Source organism: Mugil cephalus, chromosome 14, assembly GCF_022458985.1.
Source record: "Mugil cephalus isolate CIBA_MC_2020 chromosome 14, CIBA_Mcephalus_1.1, whole genome shotgun sequence".
Taxonomy (NCBI): domain Eukaryota; kingdom Metazoa; phylum Chordata; class Actinopteri; order Mugiliformes; family Mugilidae; genus Mugil; species Mugil cephalus.
In genome coordinates this window covers 21,513,866-21,534,123 of record NC_061783.1, presented here as the reverse complement: position 1 = coordinate 21,534,123, position 20,258 = coordinate 21,513,866, and the positions used below count along the sequence as shown (strand labels likewise).

Here is a 20,258-nt window from a genome sequence, read left to right as displayed (position 1 = left end):
GTGTGATTTTACATATGAATAGATTTGTGAAATCAATCAACACATAATAATCGTGATTATTGTAATATCGAGATAAATTCTCTGCTAATAACCGTACTATGGCAAACTGTAATCGTGACATCCCTAGTTGAGAGTTGATTTTTTTGTGAATTCAGGTGAAAGTAAAACTATAACACCAGTAGCGTAGAAGGATCTAGAGGTGTAGGAACTATTCTATAAACATGTCACAAAGAAACATTTGAAATCATTTTACCTGGAGATGCGAAGTGCCAGAAGAGGGAAAACAACAGCAATTTGTTCATCTTGCATTCGTAAAGCCCAACAGATATAATCAGCTGCTCTGAAATTTGTTGTGTAGTAGAAGACGTGACCAGCGAAGACTAAACATGCGTTTGTAACCAATGGTCACATGATCTGTATCTTTATAACGTAGACAGTATAAGGATGGACGGCGGAACTACTCCTGAAAAGTGAACATAGCGCACCCCCTGGTGGCGGACTAGTGTATAGGTCATAATCTCCACCTCTTCCATTCAAGTTTAAAGAGTCATTTATTGTCATCGTGTATACATAACGAAATATTTGGTACTTTACTGTTGTTGTGAATGTTTGAAACTAGTCTGACAGGTGTTTGTTTTTACAATGAAACTGAAGAAAAGGTTATAGTGTAAAGCTCAGTGAGGTACTATACAAAGAGAATATTAAAAATAAATCATTGTCAGGAAAACTACAGCTAAGCTCCAGCATTTTCTAACCTGTCACCTTTTAAGCTGAACCTCATGTGGAGGCATTAACTTGCTCAGTAGTTGTTTCAAATGCGGGCGTAAGTAATCTACTTTAAATGTGCAGAAAGACATGAATGTCAACATGGTAGTTGAATTGTATTTTATTTAAGCTGTAAAGTGAATTAGTGTAACATACACATGTTTAAATACAAAAAAAAAGGAAAAAAGAACACACAAGAAAATACATATTAGAAAGTATAATAAAACAGAACTTAACTCAGCTGACCTGGTGTGTAAACTTTGGGGTTTGTTGGTTGGTTGGTTTACTTTATTAATCCCTGTAAAGGGAAATTAATTGTCACCCTGTACATCCAGACATCCAACACATAACACACTACAACATAAAAGACACTGAAGCCCAGGCAATACAATAAGTGCAATGCATTACTTAGCACAGCACACAACAAAAATCAACAACAATCAACAACAATGTTCATTAAAAAACTCCACGGCACCAGGTACAAAAGACCCCCTGAATCTCTCTGAGGAACATCTAGGCATCACCAGTCTGTTACTAAAAGAACTCTTCAGTTCATTGAAAAAACATAGAGTGGGTGGTCCTCATTGTGCAGGATACACCTGAGTTTCCTACCCACCCTCTCCTCCATGACCACCTCTAAAGAGTCAGGAGGCAAAACAGATGATAGATCCTGCCTTTTTTATATCTTTGTTGATCCTGTGTCTGTCCTCAGACTTCAACCCCCGCCCCCAGCAGACAACAGCATAAAAAAATCACACTAGCTAAAATACTATGAAAACACATTCAAAAGTGGCCTGCTAGCATTGAATGACCGTAGCTTCCTGAGGAAAAACAGCCTGGATTGAGCCTTTGTAAAAATGGCACAGGTGTTGTTCTCTTTCCAGTCCAGCCTGTTATCCACAAGGATGCCAAGGTACTTATAATGGGAGACAGAGTGACTGGTGCCTTTTTTCTCCTAAAATCGAAGACAAGTTCTTTTGTCTTGTTTAAGTTTAAAATGAGGTGGTTATCATCACACTATATGGTTGTCTCCAGTGATGTAGCCTATAAAAGTTTTGTAGATGGCCGTCCGACAACAAGCTTGACCTACAGTCTGATATGTACAAAGTAAATAAAAAAGGAGATAAAACAGTACCTTGTGGTCTCCCCATGTTTGATAAAATAGTTTTAGATACATCATTACCCAACTTCCACAAACTGTTGTCCACAAGTGAGGTAGTCCATAACCCATTGGGCAGTACAGCTATTTAGATTCTAATCAAGCAATTTCTTAACTAAAATGTGTGGCTGGATAGAATTAAATGCATTGGAAAAATCAAAAAGTAAAATTCTTACAGATGCACCAGCTTTCTCCAGGTGACTGTATGTGTGTAGCATATAAAGTAGGGCATCATCCATCCACACCGACTCCTTTCCTATACGCAAACTGTAGTGGATCCTGGTATGCAGAAACCTGCCTACTAAAATGCCCAAGGACCACTCTTTCAAAACATTTCACCATAAACTGATAAAAATCCATGTCACTTGTTACTGTTTTAATTTTTATCCAGCTTATATCCAGCAGCAGCTGAGAGGTTCATTCTTCTATCATTGTATTCATTCATGTTTCATGTTAAGCTGGGCTCAGACTACAGGAGATTTAGAAACTGAGTGTCACCTCACACTTAGGGAGGAATGAACATTACAGATATTATTTAGTTATTTATATTATGTTATATTGTTTAGATTAAAATAGCATCATCAGTTGTTCTTACTATAATTCATTCATTCTCTGGATCTCTGGAAGGTTGGAAGGAGGTTTCTGGATTTAGTCTCACAGAAAGCTCAGAGCTGTCTTCACTATCTGTAAGGTCAGAAACAAACAGAGTTAAAGGTCAACTCATAGTCTGGAGAAATCATCAACAGTTTGTTAGATCAGATGAAACAGAATAAAATAAGTTTTACTTACCAGGTGGAGCCTTTTGGTCTGAAATGAAAAAGTAAAGACAGGTCATTTCAGTTCCAGTTGTTCATGTCAGAATATCTTTCATCATCTTATCTCCAGTGAATATGATCCTCTTCTACTCACTCAACCTGAAGAATAAATCCACTCTGCTCTTCTGTTTAGTTCTCACTTTGTTTCTTTCTTCATCACTTCTGTCCCTCATCATCATAGTATAGTCATGTTCTCCTTTTTATGAACCATGAATCCAGCAGCAGCTGCAAAGACGACAACAACAACAACCACTGCAGAGATGATGATGATGATGATGATGATGATGGTGATGGAGGTCTGGTTACTCGACTTCTCAATCAACTTTAAACAAAGATTAAGAACGGTCCAGGTTAAACAGATTACAACAGACGTACATTCATCCACCAATGTCCATTATAGAGTAAAGAAACATGATGCAATAAGAAAAAATGTGATTTCAATTGCTGATGAAATGTGATACAAAAGAAGCACCAAGCACCATGTTTTCATCATTTTATTTTGGAAATACATTGAGACATTTCTCTATATCACGGCTGGTTGTGCTACTTTCAGTGTGACCATGGAAATCGAAAATAAAACTGCTCCATACCTCTTTACATGCTATTCTCAACTTTATTTACAACAAAAAAAACAAATAATCAAATAATCAGTCTAAACGCTTCCCCATTTATTTCCAGGACTGAACCACTACGGGTGTAATATAATTTAGGCCACCACCACATTGTTGCATTGTTCTGCAGTGTTTTCAAAGACATGGCCATGATTGTAAGGAAGGTGTACACATAATCATACACTGATCAGCCACAACATTATGACCACTGGCAGGACAAATAAATGACACTGACCATCTTGTGACAATTACTCTAACAACATTCAGCACCCTCAGAAGACCCAAAACCATTCTCCGGTGTATCACAACTGTTTTAGAGGCACAAGGGAGATCTACACAATATCAGGAAGGTGGTCATGATGTTATGTCTGATCAGTGTATGTAGCAGTACACAGAATACCAAGTATAACAGGTAAGCAGACCTGGTTCTTCCATGACAGCTTGATACTGTAGAAGTGTAGGGACTTCCTTGTTGCAGTAGATGAATAATTTCACTTGTGTTGACAAAGCAGCACCGATCTTGTGAATTCTGGAAGCTGTCCATTCAGCGAACTTAGTGTATCAACGTATACAAACTCATGTAGTTATTGAAAACTATAAGCTATTACAAACCGTCACGTAATATGCTTTGAACACTTGAGAAAGTACATCATTCAGTCACCATGAATGGAAATGTGAAATAAAGTGAATTAAAATTTGAAAAACTGAGTACGCAGTAAGCCAACTCGGTGGATTGTGTGTGTCAGGCAGGTTTCTGGATTCAGATTCTCAGAGAGCTCAGTGCTGTTCACAGGATCTGTAGGGCCAGAAAAAAACACAGTAAAATGTCCATTCACATTAAATTAAGTAAATTCTGAATAAAAACAGTTTTACTTAAAAAAAAGTAGCCATTTTTCACAGATCATTTCAGATAAAAGTAGCTCACCTCTTTTTCTTTTATGAACCATGTATGTAGCAGCTGCCATCAGGATGACAACAAGTGCCACAATGATGATGATGATGATGGTGGTCATGTTACTGTTGGGCTTCTCTGTTAATTAAGAAGAATTACACAAAAATAAATGTGTGTGAGTGAGAGGGACCCAAGTGGAACGGTGAGGTTATTGAAGGTCAACAGAGATGGTGGCAAAGGGGTGAACAGGTGTGGGCAGACAGGGTGGAATGAGTGGGGAAAGGTATGATAAAAGAGTAGTAACAAGAGTGAAAGGAAAGGTTTACAGGACTGTGGTGAGACCAGAGATGTCGTCTGGTTTAGAGACAGTGGCTTTGAGGAGGAGAGAGGAAGTGGCAGAGCTGCAGATGTGGAGGTTTTCTTTGGGTGTGACCAGGATGGATAAGATCAGGACTGAGAACATTAGACGAACCACTAATGTCCTGGTTGAGATTATTTAGACATGTTCATAAAAGTGAATATATTGGTGGGAGAATGCTGACGTTAGAGTTGACAGGTGGAGGTTTAGGGTGCTCTCACATCCTGCACACTATGCAAAGGTTACAGCTTAGAAACGGGCCAAGAAAATTAGAAAATCATGCAGATTAGAAGGTATCAGAAGACAAATACTCACATTTCAGCGTTGATTGTGACAAGTCTATGAGTGGCTTTATTTTTTGTTTATTTATTATTAATTCTGACAAATTACTTAATTTATCAGTTAGTTTACTGGACAAAAGCTAAAATATTCTTCAAACCATGTCCTCTTACCCCAGTTGGTTCTGATCTGTGTTTCATCCAGTTTGGTGATGTTGTCATATTTGACCCCAGAGAGCTGAAACACACAGTCGTACCTCCCCCAGTCTTCAGGTGAGACTGATGAAATGTTCAGGTCAACATTCATCTGGAAGGATCCATCATGGTTGGGGAGGATCTCTCCATGTTCCACTCCTTCATGAATCTCCTCTCCATCTTTCCTCCAGAACATCATGGCTCTGTCAGGGTAGAAACCTGTAGCGTGGCAGCTGACTGGAGAGGAGGGAGTCTTCTGGAGGAGAGACACTGAGGGGACGTCTGGAGGGAGGGAGAGATTTATGGTCATTGATAGGTAGTGGAGGAGACAGACAGGAAGTAGGAGAGACCCAGAAAAGGCTGCAGTTTATTGTCTTTGCACAATGAAAATTCTGACATTTCACCAAAGAATCAAAAATCAAATCAAATCAAGCTTAATTTATAGTGCACTTTTCTTACAGAATGCATCTCAATGTTCTTCACACAAAATAAAAACATAAAACATTACAACAAATAAGTCCACCCTCAGATGCAATCAGAGTCTACTTAAACACCTGCATGATCACCTGCCCAGTTCTCTGACTGAGGTGGAACCAGCTTACTGACTGACAACGCATCTGGCGTGTTGACCTTCATTCATAGAACCCCGTTTACCATCTGTAACCATCCTTTCTATTTCGTATCAGGTCAACACGCCACTGTATGGGTCAACTGTATACCAAATAAGTTCAGGCAGGAACAGAAGTGACTCCAGCAGATAACGGGCCAAGCGTTGTTTGGACAGGGCAAAGGAGGAAAGGCCCACCAGACCGTCCACCCCCTGAACCTGCTGTGGAATACCACAGCGAATAATGGGTGGTCTCCTGTGAGGCAAGAGGTCTACCTGGGCCAAATGCCGTCCACAATTTCCCAGTGAATCTCTACTCCCTTGGCTGGGGGCCACCCTTTGATGGGCAATTTGCGGCAATGTTCACTACTGCTGGCAAGTAGATAACCTTTAGGGACACACCCTGAGCATAAGCCCAGGAGTAGGAGCTTATTGGCCAAGTTGTGCTGGAAACATGACATAGACCCCCTTGGTGGCTGATGTAAGCAACCACAGTTGAATGGTTGGTCTGGACCAAGACATGCTTCGCCCGTATGACTAATCAGAAATACACCAATGCCTGATACACTGCCTCCAGCTTGAGAAGGTTGATGTGAGTTCCTCTCCAAACGGTACCCCAATGGCCCCAGGCAGAGTGGTTCTCCCACAGGGCCAATAGTGTCCTGCCACACTAAACTGTGATGTCCTTGACCACAGTCAGCTGAGACAAGGCGTCCAGCAGCACTGCAAAGGTAGTTTAAAAAAAAAACACCTGATCTCTGTAAGTCCAGCAACAGTTAATTAAATGAGAAGTAAAACATAATTTGTGGATTAAGATGATTAAAACTAAAACAGGTAAAAAGTTTGTACCGCTAGTGCCTGAGGATGTACACAGGGCCTGGAAGTCAATGTCCATCAAAGATCATCAAAGTCATTGGGATACTTCCTCTAGGGACCTTGAATATCTAAAGAAAATGACTTGCACTACGACACAATACGATAAACACTATTGATCACAATCCAAGAAACAGCATGAGATCATACCTGTTCTCAGCAAAGAATTATTCCCATACTTCAAGTACGTTTGTAGCCACTGAGGGCAAATTTGGGTGAGGGCCACCATAATATCATGCACTCTAACAGTTTCAGCATCCCATCTCAGTTTGGTGGAGTCAGCTTGTGGTTTCTGAGCAATCCATGTCTGTGTCTTCAGATCCAATTCTACAAAGTCCTCTCCATCATAACCATACTGCATTAAAGCAGTAACTTCGTCAGTGGTTTCCTCCCATTCACATCCAGTCCTGATCTGTAAAATGTGGACACCTGAGAAAGAAACAAATAAACAAAGAGAGAGCTTATAATAAACAATGACATATACTGGAGTTATCTCAATATCATTTTTATTCTTCAGTGTGTTGTTGTGGTCACTAATAAAGAGCTGATGATCAACACCTTTTCTTAATATAAGTGGTGAAAACTAATTGTAACATTTCAAAACAAAATAAATAGACCTGATGTGATTCTCCAGGTTGTGAACAAGTAGCTTTGTCAGTTTAACCGTCATCATATTTGGAGATCAAGGAAACACTGAGAATATGTGTGATGTTGGTTAATGATGAACTGACACCAATGAGCCTCTGGGTTTAGTTTACTCACATGTCTAAAGTCTGACCTTAAACATAAGTTCCCACATAGATGCTCCTGATAAAACTCCAAGCCAGTAACTTAGAACTGAAACTCAAACAATCCAGTTAGCTCAGCTTTGACTTGGACTTCAGTTGAATTCATCAATTATTTACTTCTTAGGTTTAATATTACCTATCACATCCAGTAATTCTGTGACCATCAGGTTTATCTTGTATTCATTATGTTAAAAGTGCCTGGTACATGCACCAAGACTACAAAACCAAATCCTGGTGAAAGTGAACCATGAAATGGACTTGTTCTTAGTGATAAATACCACAACATATAGTTAAGTTGATGTGAACAATGTCATTGGATACAATGACTCTAAAGCTAATGCTTCATGATTCAGACTTAGTGACCGCGGTGGAGACAGAGGATTGGAGCGCTATCATGGTTTGATCTGCATCCACCCAAGTGGCAAAACTGGTGTGACAGGCGGCCTCTGTTCACATGTTTACTGGTTGTTTTAACCTCCTGAGACTCGGCGTCCTCATATGGGGACATTTTTAGTTTTAGGTTAGTGGCAGCTTATTCTGCATTCTGCTTTTATACCTGTTGTCCTCGTAAATGGACACTTTTGTCTGCCATCTAGTGGTAGCAAAGGGTCAATTCAGTAATCAGTGTACAAACATGAATGTAAGTAGACTCACAGGACAAAAGTAGACAAGGTACAAAACCTCATCACATTTAGAGTTGAAACTAGTTTATTAATGACTATTAACTTTTCTAGTTTGATATGGAACGGACATTTAACAAATTCTAGAAACAGTAACAAGCTACAACAACACTATTTAACACATTTCAAACATTACTTCCTGTTCAACAATGATGCTTACTTTTTCTTAGGTCCCATTGATCCTAAATACTTTGCATAAATTAAAGATTCATACCAAACTAAACCTTGGGTCAGGAGGATACACTGCAGAGGCCTGTGATCGGATATAAATAATAAGGGGGTTAAGGTTAAAGTAGTACAAGGGTTCACTATTAACAAATATGCACATTATTAACTTTGAGAGGAATTGGATTCTGGGGTTTCTTCACAATGTTTCTTCCAACTCTGTCTTTCAAGAGAAAGCATCTAAGGGGTAACACCCACAGATGTTCCTATTTATACCCGAAAGTCATTAAAATCTGATGTCACTACTTGGATGAAACATCCACAAACAACTCCTCAAGTCTCATTTCCCTTATTTAAACTCCCTTATTGTTTGTTTGTTATTATATACTATGACCTGAATTAGAACCACATCTGGATTCAAAACACTTAAATTAACTTATCATGGTTTCGAAAAGATATTTACTAAACCAGTGAGTTTTGTTTCATTTCCAATAGTAGTCACTTATAACATACTGCACCTTCACTTTGGTTGAAGATCTCCTGTACAGTAGAAATCATGACTCTGAAGAAGTCAGGAAGAATCTCAAAGCACTGCTGGTGGTACCACTGTGACTGCTGAGGATCATCATGGAATACTTCTTCCATCCAGTCCTGTTTTAGTTTGAATGTGTGGTTGCTGTCGCAGTAAGCAGACTGGATGTCATCAACCTCTCCAACAATGAACAGCTCTGCAAGGTTTGGGGCTCCAGAGGATCCGGTGGCGTAATATTTCACTGAGTGTGTCACTGTGAGACAAACAACTGATATAACGTCAGTAAAAACTGAAACATAACACACTGAAACAAGTGTAAAACATTTCATCTTACCAGCAGATGAAACATGACAGAAGAGAAGCAACAACAGTAAGGTTTTCATCTTCCTTTTATCTGGATTAAACAAATAAAAATCACCGGCTACTTGAGATGCCTCAGGTGTGTTCACTGGATCCGAGGTAAAGACTTCTCTGGACTTCTTTGGTTCAACTTTCTCCTTACTGCAGTGACGTGTTTTGCGGTTGCCATGGCAACATGTCCAATAAAGCCTTGCAAGCTGGGACCTCCTGGTTAAATTATTTATTCACCAGCAAAAGACAAATCACAAAAAATTCACTTGCACAGTGTGAGGGCATGCAGGTGTTGAATTTCAAAATAAAATCCATATAAAAGTACACATAGTTTTAACTTGGATCCTGATTGATATTGAAAGTAATTCAGACAAATTCCACTTAAGATCCCTAGGTGTCACTCTCGCCCCAGAAGACTTTCTAATTTATAGCAGATTTAAATCAGACTTTATTCATAAAAAAGTCTGGATATCATAATCAGAATCAGAATCAGAATTACTTTATTGATCCCAGGGGGAAATTGCTTTTCATTACAGCACTCCAACCCAAAGTGTACCAGTGTTTAGAATATAGAGCAATCAGAATAAGTAAGAATAAGAAAATTTAAAAAAAGGTAAAGAAAATAATAAATATAGAAATATATATATATATATATATACAATAATATATACAAGTGAAGTGAACCTGTTCCAAGTTACTGCTCTCAGACAAAAAACATTATTGCACATGGTGAGAAATATATAAGGAGATATATACAAGTGTACGAAAATAATGAAGTTATGCATGTGTTATTGCACAATCTCAGGGACAGTATAGTTATAAACATGGATTATAGTTAAAAACATTATTGCACATGATAAGACCAGAGTTCCCTAGTATACAGGGAATGTGTACTAACAATAATAATAAATGATGATGATCCAAATCTCATCTCATCTGAACTCTTACAGCAGTTACTTGTTCTCTTGCAGCTCAGAGTATTGATTTTAGTTCATTCTGTGATTGAGTTTGATCTGACAGCTGACTTCCTCAACTGCCCCCATTTTCTGGTTTTGCAGAAAAGTCCATTTGTTGTGTGGGTGGTGTACCCAACAAAATATAAAAATAACACTACTGTGAAAAACAAACAAACAAAAAACGATTTTTATTTATTTATTTATTTATTTTCAGTAAAAATAAGGTATTGTTTCTTTTACCATGAATGTGGGGTATACCGCTGATTTGGAGAGGTGGGACTTTGAAAAAATACTAGACAAAATGCACATACACAAAAAGGTAGAGGAGAGCGTTACACCGTGAACGCATCTTCCAGGAGACAATCACACAAAGAAAAGGATATTTTAGCCATTTGTCCCCGCTAAGCTCAAACACAGCTCATTTCATTCAGGCAACAACTTGATGCATTGATATGATGTAACTGTGGCATCAGCTTCCATCTTTATTGTAGCCCATGTAACATTATATCCAACTCCCCAGATGAAATGATGTTTTTGTGCTTGGTTTTTATCTGCTCCCATGTTCTTTTTACTCCAGCGGGGTGCTACCTACCGTGACAGTAAAAGAGATAAAATAGAAAATCAGTAAATAAAAAGTTAATAAATAATAACTTTTTACATCGAAATTGTGACAACGGGTGACGTATTGTGGACCAAACAGGCAGACGCTGAGAATACAATCTAAGGATCTTTATTGAGACAGAGGTGGGTATGGACAGGAGGACAGGCGAGGCTGAGGACTGGAGGGGGTCCGGGACAGGAGTGAGTGCAGAGCGGCAGCGAGCTGAACAGAGCTGGAACCTGAGGTAAAAAGAACTGGGTTTTAAAGAATGACCCGAATGTAGAGAGGTGAGGACACAAGTTGCAGTCATGAGAGCACTAGAAGAAGTCACCTTTCAAAAAGATCAGAAATGCACTAGAACAGAGGCCAATTGTAGTTACCACAAGGCGAACTGTAAAGATCTGGTGACGAGTGAGTGGGGAGCCGGTGTATTTCAGCAGAGCAGAGATGAGAGGATGAGGAACCGCCCCTAAGGAGGAGGGAGAAAACACAGCAGGAGAGCGTGGATGTGGATATGACAGAAACCTCTGTAAAGTGTTTGTTTGTCGAGGGGAGTTCAGAGAAATGTGTAATATGAAAATGAAAATAGCAACAATATTTCATGTGTGCAGTCAGTAAATGAGGAAACTCAAATGAAACATAGTTTACAAAGTGAATGATAAAATGCCAACAACTATGTCTGTGCTGTAGATATTACTGCATTTTGTGAGGCACTCTGTATTTAGTGATTTCCAGAATAATACAGAATAATACACATCGAGTGGAGGATTCAATAATTTCTCAAAAGGGAAAAGACAAGACTAGGCTATTCAACCAGGAGTGGTTTAAGAGGAAAACTCATTAAAAAGGCACTTGTGAGTCTAATTTATTTGTAATCTAAATGGAGCTGATAATGTAGTTTACATATTGTTTGAATTATAATGGAATGATGCTCAAATGTTTGTCTGTGGTATGCTGGTAATAGTGAGTTTGTATATTGATTGATGGGTATTTGGTGTGTGCCATTCACATAATGAGTCGTGCATTGTGTTTTTTTTATTGTTAAAGTTTCAACCTTGAATATCGGATATAGCGAGATTTTGAACATTGACTTTTATTGACATTTTATTGACATGACAAAATATGTTGTTAGATTGGCGCAGTGGTGTGGTGGTACTGATGCCTCCCAACTTGAAGGGTTCGAGTTTGCATGTTGTGTAGGTTTTCTCCAGCAGAGTATTGATTATGGTATTACTGGATTGCACATTAAGATTTTCCTGCATGGCCCCACCAGACATTCCAAACCAAAATCGCTACTACTGTTAGATCTTCTCAGCGATGACATCCAAACATTGTAGAGCAGAAAATGATGCTGAGTTTGGTTTGACAGACTAACGAGCTATGAATCAACTCCATCAGCTTTCTGGATTCAATCTCTCAGTTGTCTTTACTATCTGTAAGGTCAGAAACCAACAGAGTTAAAGGTCAACTCATAGTCTGGAGATATCATAAATCTCAGGAGTAGAGGCGGTGGTCACCCCGGTGACGGCGACAGGAACCAGAGCGGTGGTCACCAGCTTCCAGGGTGGTCTGGGGTTAGCTGGCTGGTGGCCAGCATGCTGAGGATCAGCGAGCCTGGCAGACCGGGGCCACAGAAGCCACCGACCAGCAGACCTGGCTCCATAGGGGTCATGAGGCCCATGCCTCCAAGTTGGGGAGTTGAATGGGGCTATCTTTAGACTTCGAGACATTAGGATGAGCAATATTTATTGAATCAATATAATTCTAGACCCGGCCATGACCAATATGCATCTCTCTTGACATCAAAACCAATCTCTATTAATTGCTCAGAACTCTGCTGAGCGCCAAATTAGACCAATGAAATTGAGCACTCTGCGTTACTTTGACACATTGGGAAATCATCTAAAGTGTGTAAATATTTAAGCCTCTTTTAGAACAGAGTCTGATTGTAATTTTGCTAGATTATCAATCATAAAAATATCATTAAACCTTAAAAACACTCAATACAAATGTTAAAGCATTCTCTAATTACATTGACACTTATTCTGAAATCAGCAATAACATTTGAAAAATAAGCAAACAAGATTGTAGAAAGAGATCAAGATTTTTAATGTTGTGTGAGCATTTACTTAACCAATTATAATATTCATTTTCTAATTAAAATTGTGAAAATACACTCAATGTGTAAAAACTCTATAAGACCTGGATGTCTGGTTTAATTAGATTCAGTTGAAGCTGTGTTCATTTCTTACAATAGGCCATAAACAGTGGAGCAACAAACCAGTGAAAATCTATGAACCGGAGGTTTGAATAGACTCAGTGTCAGCTGTGTCATTTTCTGACCCTCTAACTGTAGTATATTTTGTCTATATTGTAATAACTTAGAAACAAAGAGATGATGGTGATGATGATGATGAGGATGATGTAAAAACAGTTAATTGTTCAGAATATATTCATTAAGATCTTCATACACATTAAAGTTCAATCAATACACTGAGCTGCAAGAGTACAAGTCACTGTTGTGAGAGTTCAAGTGAACTTACATTACAAACATTATAGAGAAGGAAATGAAGCTGAGTTTGGTTTGACAGACTAACGAGTTATGAATCAACTCCATCAGGTTTCTGGATCCAGTCTCTCAGAGAGCTCAGAGATTCTTCACTATCTATAAGGTCTGAAACAAACAGAGTTAAAGATCAACTCATAGTCTGGAGAAATCATCAACAGTTTGTTAGATCAGATGAAACAGAATAAAATAAGTTTTACTTACCAGGTGGACGACGTTGGTCTGAAATGAAAAGTAAAGACAGGTCATTTCAGTTCCAGTTGTTAATGTCAGAATATCTTTCATCATCTTATCTCCAGTGAATATGATCCTCTTCTACTCACTCAACCTGAAGAATAAATCCACTCTGCTCTTCTGTTTAGTTCTCACTTTGTTTCTTTCTTCATCACTTCTCTCCCTTATCATCATAGTATAGTCATGTTCTCCTGACTTCTCCTGACTCTGAGACTTACTCAGCTTTTAGTGCTGGATGCTTCAAACTGTAGGATTCAACTCAAAGACTAAATCAAAGTAGCTCACCTTGTTTCTTTTTATGAACCATGAATCCAGCAGCTGCTGCAGAGACGACGACAACAACAACCACTGCAGAGATGATGATGATGATGGTGGTGGCGGAGATCTGATTACTGGAGTTTTCTGTTGAAAAAAGAATGATGACAAAAGACTGAGAGCAGTCCAGATAAAGATGATTAGAACAGAGGTAAATAGCACCTGTTACTAAACAGGCTAGTTGGATAATTTATCAATTAACATGCAGGACAAGGTCTTAAATATCCAACTAACCACATTCATGTCCTCTTACCCCAGTTGGTTCTGATCTGTGTTTCATCCAGTTTGGTGATGATGTCTTCCTCCACACCAGAGAGATGAAACACACAGTCGTACCTCCTCCAGTCTTCAGGTGAGACTGATGAAATGTCCAGGTCAACATTCATCTGGAAGGATCCATCATGGTTGGGGAGGATCTCTCCACGTTCCACTCCTTCATGAATCTCCTCTCCATCTTTCCTCCAGAACATCATGGCTCTGTCAGGGTAGAAACCTGTAGCGTGGCAGCTGACTGGAGAGGAGGGAGTCTTCTGGAGGAGAGACACTGAGGGGACATCTGGAGGGATAAGAATGTAGAGGATCAGTTCTTTTATATCCAGCTCCTAATGAAGGTCATTTTTGACCATGTCACTAAAACAGATGAAAATATTCTCTCTGTTAAAATGTTCCAGAGTCTGTTGCAAACATGACACCATTGAAATAGTCTCTTTTTGTCCATGAGGAGGACAACCACTGGACACCATCAGGTTAATAACAGAAATAAAAGCTTTCACTGCTACAGCTCCATGTAAAATCTGCTGGTGTAAGTCAGCAGTTATTTTCTGTCAGCTGCTTAACAAAAGGTCTGTAGACCACTTCATTCAATTAATTTTCTGGGGACCCTCATTGTGTAGATTATTATAGTACAGACATTTTAACCTGAACAGAAAAATATCAATATGTTGGTGATCATCAAAGGATTCAAAAATATATCTCTGTCTAAAACTAAAACCTGGATAACATCATAAAACACATTATAACAATCATCACTATGTTCACAAAGATGTAACAGTTCATACATACCTGTTCTCAGCAGAGAGCTCCTCCCATAGTCTAGATCTTCAAAAACCCAGGACAAGTCTGAGAGAGGAACTGCTCATAATGTTTTATTCTAGTTCTCTCTGAATCCCATTTCAATTTGATGGAGACGGCCTGGGGTTTCAGAGTGATCCATGTTAATGTCTTCAGATCCAAAGCAATGAAGTCTTCTCCATCATAACCAAACTGCATAAAACCAGTAACCTCTCCAGTCACTTCATCCCATTCACAGCCTTCCATAAGCTGTAAGATGTGAACACCTATAAGATACAAACAACCATCAGACATGTGCTGGAGTACAGGCTACATGTGTCCAAGAGACACATAAATAAGGTTGATCATTTCTGTTCTGATCCATCCATTCTACATCTAACACCTGAACTCTGTGGCTATGATCAGGAGTCAGTTTAGTTTCTGTTCTATGATCTATGATGATCTGAGGTCAGGTACCACATACAACACACAACACACTGTACATTCACTTTGGTTGAAGTCCTGTTTCAGACTGAACATCGTGGTTTTGAAGAGATGAGGTGAATGCTCAAAACAACAGTCAGTGTACACCCTTAATTGATAAGGCTCATTTTCAAAGATCTTTTTCTGCCAGTCCACTTTTGGTTCGATTATCTTGTTTCTGCCATCACAGTACACAGTCTGGATGTCATCAGCCACTCCCACAGCCACAAGTTCTGGAAGGTCTGAGACTCCAGAGAATCCAGTCATGAAAAAATTGAGTGAGTGTTTCACTGTGGAACAAACAACATTTATAATGTGAGTGAAACATAAATAGACTCATCGTCACTAATATGGTAGATTTCTGTTAAAAACTAGAAAAGGAAGAAACGACGATGAAGAATGTGAATGAGATCTTACCGGTTGATGAAACATGACAGAAGAGAAGCAACAAAAGCAAAGTTTTCATCTTGTTTTGTTTCTATAAAGACTTTAGACCAAGTCACCAGCTGCTTGGACTGATAGGAATGTGTTTAAGTGAAACCTGGTGACTGGATTCATGGTGGCTGACCCAACCAAGAAGTGGAAAAAGAATCAAGTCAAACAGGTTTTGTGTGACAGACCATTACAAAAAGATCTTTTAAAGTTCACTTCCTCATCCACACAGACCTTACAGAGAAAACATTACAAAGTAATCATTAAGAAAATTACTGCTGAGCTGCTCCTTCATGAACTAATCACTATCCAATGAATTTTAATTAAAGTTATTCTCAGTGTTCTGAGTTGTTCATGTGAGGAACTGCATCATGTTCAATGTGTATAATTGTGTGTCTTACCTGAGCCGCTGTGTTTTGGACTTTAGCATCAGACAAGTAGAGACATACGTCTTTAGATGAAGCAGCAGAGACACAGACACATGACAGGATGCAGAGACACATTTATACTTAATGATTTACTTCACTGAACAAGATTACAGTTACTCATATAAATTGTTGATTACAGAAAATAAAAGATAGTTCTGTGTTCACAGGTTAAATGTGTCAGCTGTCAGGTCTTACTGTCAACATTAGGATATTCATACGTGTTCAAATTCAATTAATATACTATGTGTCACCACTGGATGGTAACCTCATCATGTTTTTAATTCTGCACAATGAAAATGTTCCTCTTTTAAGTCTAATGTTAAACCTCATGCAAACAAAGAAGCAAACATATATCCATAGCTGTTTGTTTCTTTTTGTATGTTTTAATGAAAAGCACCATGAACAACATTTAATGAGCATTTAAAAATGACGAATGTAGGAATAAGATGGAGACTAAGGCTTGAATGAAACCGCTCATTGTAGAAAGATTAAAAGGGTAAGCAAATATCGAGAAATAAAAACTACAGTAAGGCAATAACGGAAGTAAGACAGGCACAATTTTCAAACATTATCAATGAAAACCAAAATAAACCCAGAACAGTTTTTTCCACCATCGACAGATTAATCAACTCAGGTTTTAACATGTCTGGTAGTATATCAACAGACTCCAAATGTGAGGAGTTTGCAGCTCACTTCATCAGTAAAATAAAAACTATTAGGTCAACTTTTAGTCATTCTCATTCTTGTTTTATTACAGCTGAATCTATGTTTTTATGTGAGGAAACACTGGATAGTTTTGTCCTGGTTGACGCTAAGGTGCTGGAGAAAGTTATCTCTCAGTTAAAACCAGCAACCTGCCTTTTAGATACTACTAAAAGCTGTTTGCATTTTTTTAGCTGAGGATGTCTTGAATATTTTAAATTATTCTCTTCAGACAGGGGTTTTCCCAAGTGCTTTTAAAACAGCCTTGGTCAGACCTCTTCTGAAGAGGAATAATTTAGACACCGAAATGATCGATTATTACAGACCAGTATCTAATCTGCCATTTTTAATTAAAATTTTAGAGAAAGTGAATGATTTTATGAAAACTCACAGTTTGTACAAAACTTTCAGTCCGGTTTTCGGACAAATCACAGTACTGAGACTGCCCTGATCAAAGTTTTAAATGATATCCGAATAAACTTGGGGAAACTCTCTGTCCTCATTCTACTGGACCTGAATGCAGCATTTGACACAGCAGACTGCAATATTCTTTTAAGCAGACTGCACATGATCGGCCTCTCATGTAGTTTTTGATTGGTTTAAATCCTACCTCACTGGCAGGCAGTTTTATGTTTCTATAGATGAACACTCCTCATCTGAGAGATTCAAACCCCAAGTCTCAATTTTAGGTCCAACACTTTTTAATTTGTACATGCAGCCTCTTGGTTAAGTTATCAGGAGACATGGAATAAGTTTTCGCATTTATGCTGATGATACACAGCTATACATTGCCGTGTCTCCTGATGACGCAGGACCGATTGATGTCCTTTTTAACTGCATTTTAGATATCAATACGTGGATAGCAGAGAACTTCCTACAGCTCAAACAGGACAAAACTGAGGTTTTAGTTATCGGTCCTGAGGCTCAGAGAGAGAAACTTTTAACAAAACTACAGACAATGTCTGTGTCTCCCTCAGAGCAAGTAAAAAACTGGGCGTTATTATTGACTCTGAGCTTGGTTATATCCCTCACATTAAAAGCAATGTAAAAACTGGATTTTACCACCCCAAGAACGTAGACAGAGTCCGCCCGGACAAACACGGAGAAGCTGATGCATGCTTTTATCTCCAGTCGTATTGAGTATTGTAATGCTCTCCTTTCTGGTCTTCCTAAAAAAAACATAAGTCCTTTAAAATTACTTCAAACATCAACGGCACGTGTGCTGATGAAGACCAGAAAGAGAGAGCATATTACTCCAGTTGTAAGATCGTTGCATTGGCTCCCCATGTGTTTCAGGATATATTTTAAGGTTCTTTTATGTCTTAATGGTCTTGGTCCCTCATATTCATCAGATCTACTTCTACCATATCGACCCCTTGCAGCCCTGAGTTTCTCTGGTAGCGGCCTTCTTGTGGTTCCTAGTTAAGACAAAGAAGTACGGTGAGGCATCTTTTCAGTTTTATGGCTCATGTCTATGGAACAGCCTGCCGGAGGACCTCAGGGCTGCACAGAGTGTTGATATTTTTAAAAAGAGACTCAAGGCCCACCTTTTTGGCTTAGCTTTTAGCCAATCTTAAATGTCTATTTTAGTTTCATTTTAGCTATTTTCGCTATTATTTTTGATTTATATATATACGCTGGACTAACACTATATTTATCTAGTTTAATGTGTTTTTTGTTTTTATTGGTCTATCCAGCGTATATTTTTTAATTTAACATATATTATTTCTTTCTTTCTTATATATATGTATATATATATGTGTGTGTGTGTGTGTGTGTGTGTGTGTGTGTGTGTGTGTGTGTGTGTGTGTGTGTGTGTGTGCTAGACTTGGACCGTATTGATCCACAAGGAAAATAGTTACACTATCAGGTCACACTCTAATCAGAACAATAAGCAAAAACAAAGAAAAACAGAAATAAAAAAGGCAGGTAAATAAATGTACAAGAAATAGAGAAACCACTCAGTTCACAGAATATTAAAGGAAATGCAAAATATTTAGAGTCAAAAGTTCAGACATTCAGGAGTCACTGTGTCCTCCTCTTGGACAACAATAATACTCTCTCATGGTAAAGATGGGACGTCTGCTCCTGTCTACAGATGGAGAGACATGATCCAGGAGGCTCTGGGATGTTGGAGACATGTGATGTGTCGGAGAGACTTTCATTCTTCTGTGACATCCATTTAAGATTTAAGGGAGTCAGTGTTTGAACCACGTCTGCATCAGATGTGGAAGACGTTTAACTCCTCAGAGCTACATCAAACTCAGAGAGAAGTCAGCTTTTATTCTGAAGGACAAATTTGGTACTTTACTGTTGTTGTGAATGTTTGAAACTTGTCTGACGGGTTTTTATTTTTATAAAAAAACTAAATGAAACTGAAAGAAAAGGTTATAGTGTAAAGCTCAGTGAGGTACTTTACAAAGAGAACATGGAAATAAATCATTGTCAGGAAAACTACAGCTGAGCTCCAGAATTTTTTTTTAACCCATCACCTTTTAGGGAATTAGTGCAACATACACATGTTTAAAAAATAAGGTGGAAAAAGAACACAATAGAATTGATATTAGAAAGTATAATAAAACAGAACTTAACTCAGCTAACTTGGTGTAAACTTTGGGGTTTGTTTCACCATAAACTGATAAAAATAAAAATCGATGAGAATGGAGAAAACAGGTGACTAATGTTACAGGAAATCATATTTTATCATCTCTGCATCATGTCCAATGTGTCGGGTTCTGTTTGTACATGAGCTGGAGACATGGTGTGTTCTCTGAGCAGCAGATAAGTAGATAAACACCTTCAGATGAAGCAGATACACAGCTCTGTCACGGAGGTCAAACTTCATGAAAACCATTTTAAGGTGTGTTACATTCTCTCTGTGACTGTGGTTGACTGTTTTAGTACTGACCAAATAAAACTCAGAGAGGTGACTGATAGTGAACCTGTTACAGAGGACCAGTCTACTTGATAACACTGAGATCACATGTTTCATCTACACTGTATCTGCTGGGACTGAAAAACATTAACTGGCCTCAGTTTCTTGGTCAGTTATCAAACTTTTAACCCAGTTTCCTTTGACCTTATACATTTACTTATAATAAAACCATGTACTTCATAGATAAGTTGGATTCCAGTGTTCCTTAGTTAATCTGTAAATTATTACAGGTAAATATGTTAAATTTATATGGAGAGGATTCAATTCAAGATTTTAAATCTTATTATACATCAGTGAAGAATGAACAAAAAAGAAATGAGAAATAAATATTTCTTAGTCTCTTCAGTTGTAATTTATTTTTATTTTTGTATATGTTTTTTTAATATATTTTTTTGTATATTTTTTCTATGAAAAATTTTAGATTTTTTTTTCTATTCTTTCTATGAAAGTGTTGATGTTTCTTGTTGTTTACTCTGTCTCGTTTTGT

The 20,258-nt window shown here is 38.2% G+C and overlaps 1 pseudogene; it reads right to left on the bottom strand.

The window, feature by feature from the left end:
* Window positions 1–3,218: 3,218 nt before the first annotated feature.
* Window positions 3,219–15,794, bottom strand: LOC125020297 (annotated as a pseudogene).
* Between the last annotated feature and the right edge of the window lie 4,464 nt (window positions 15,795–20,258).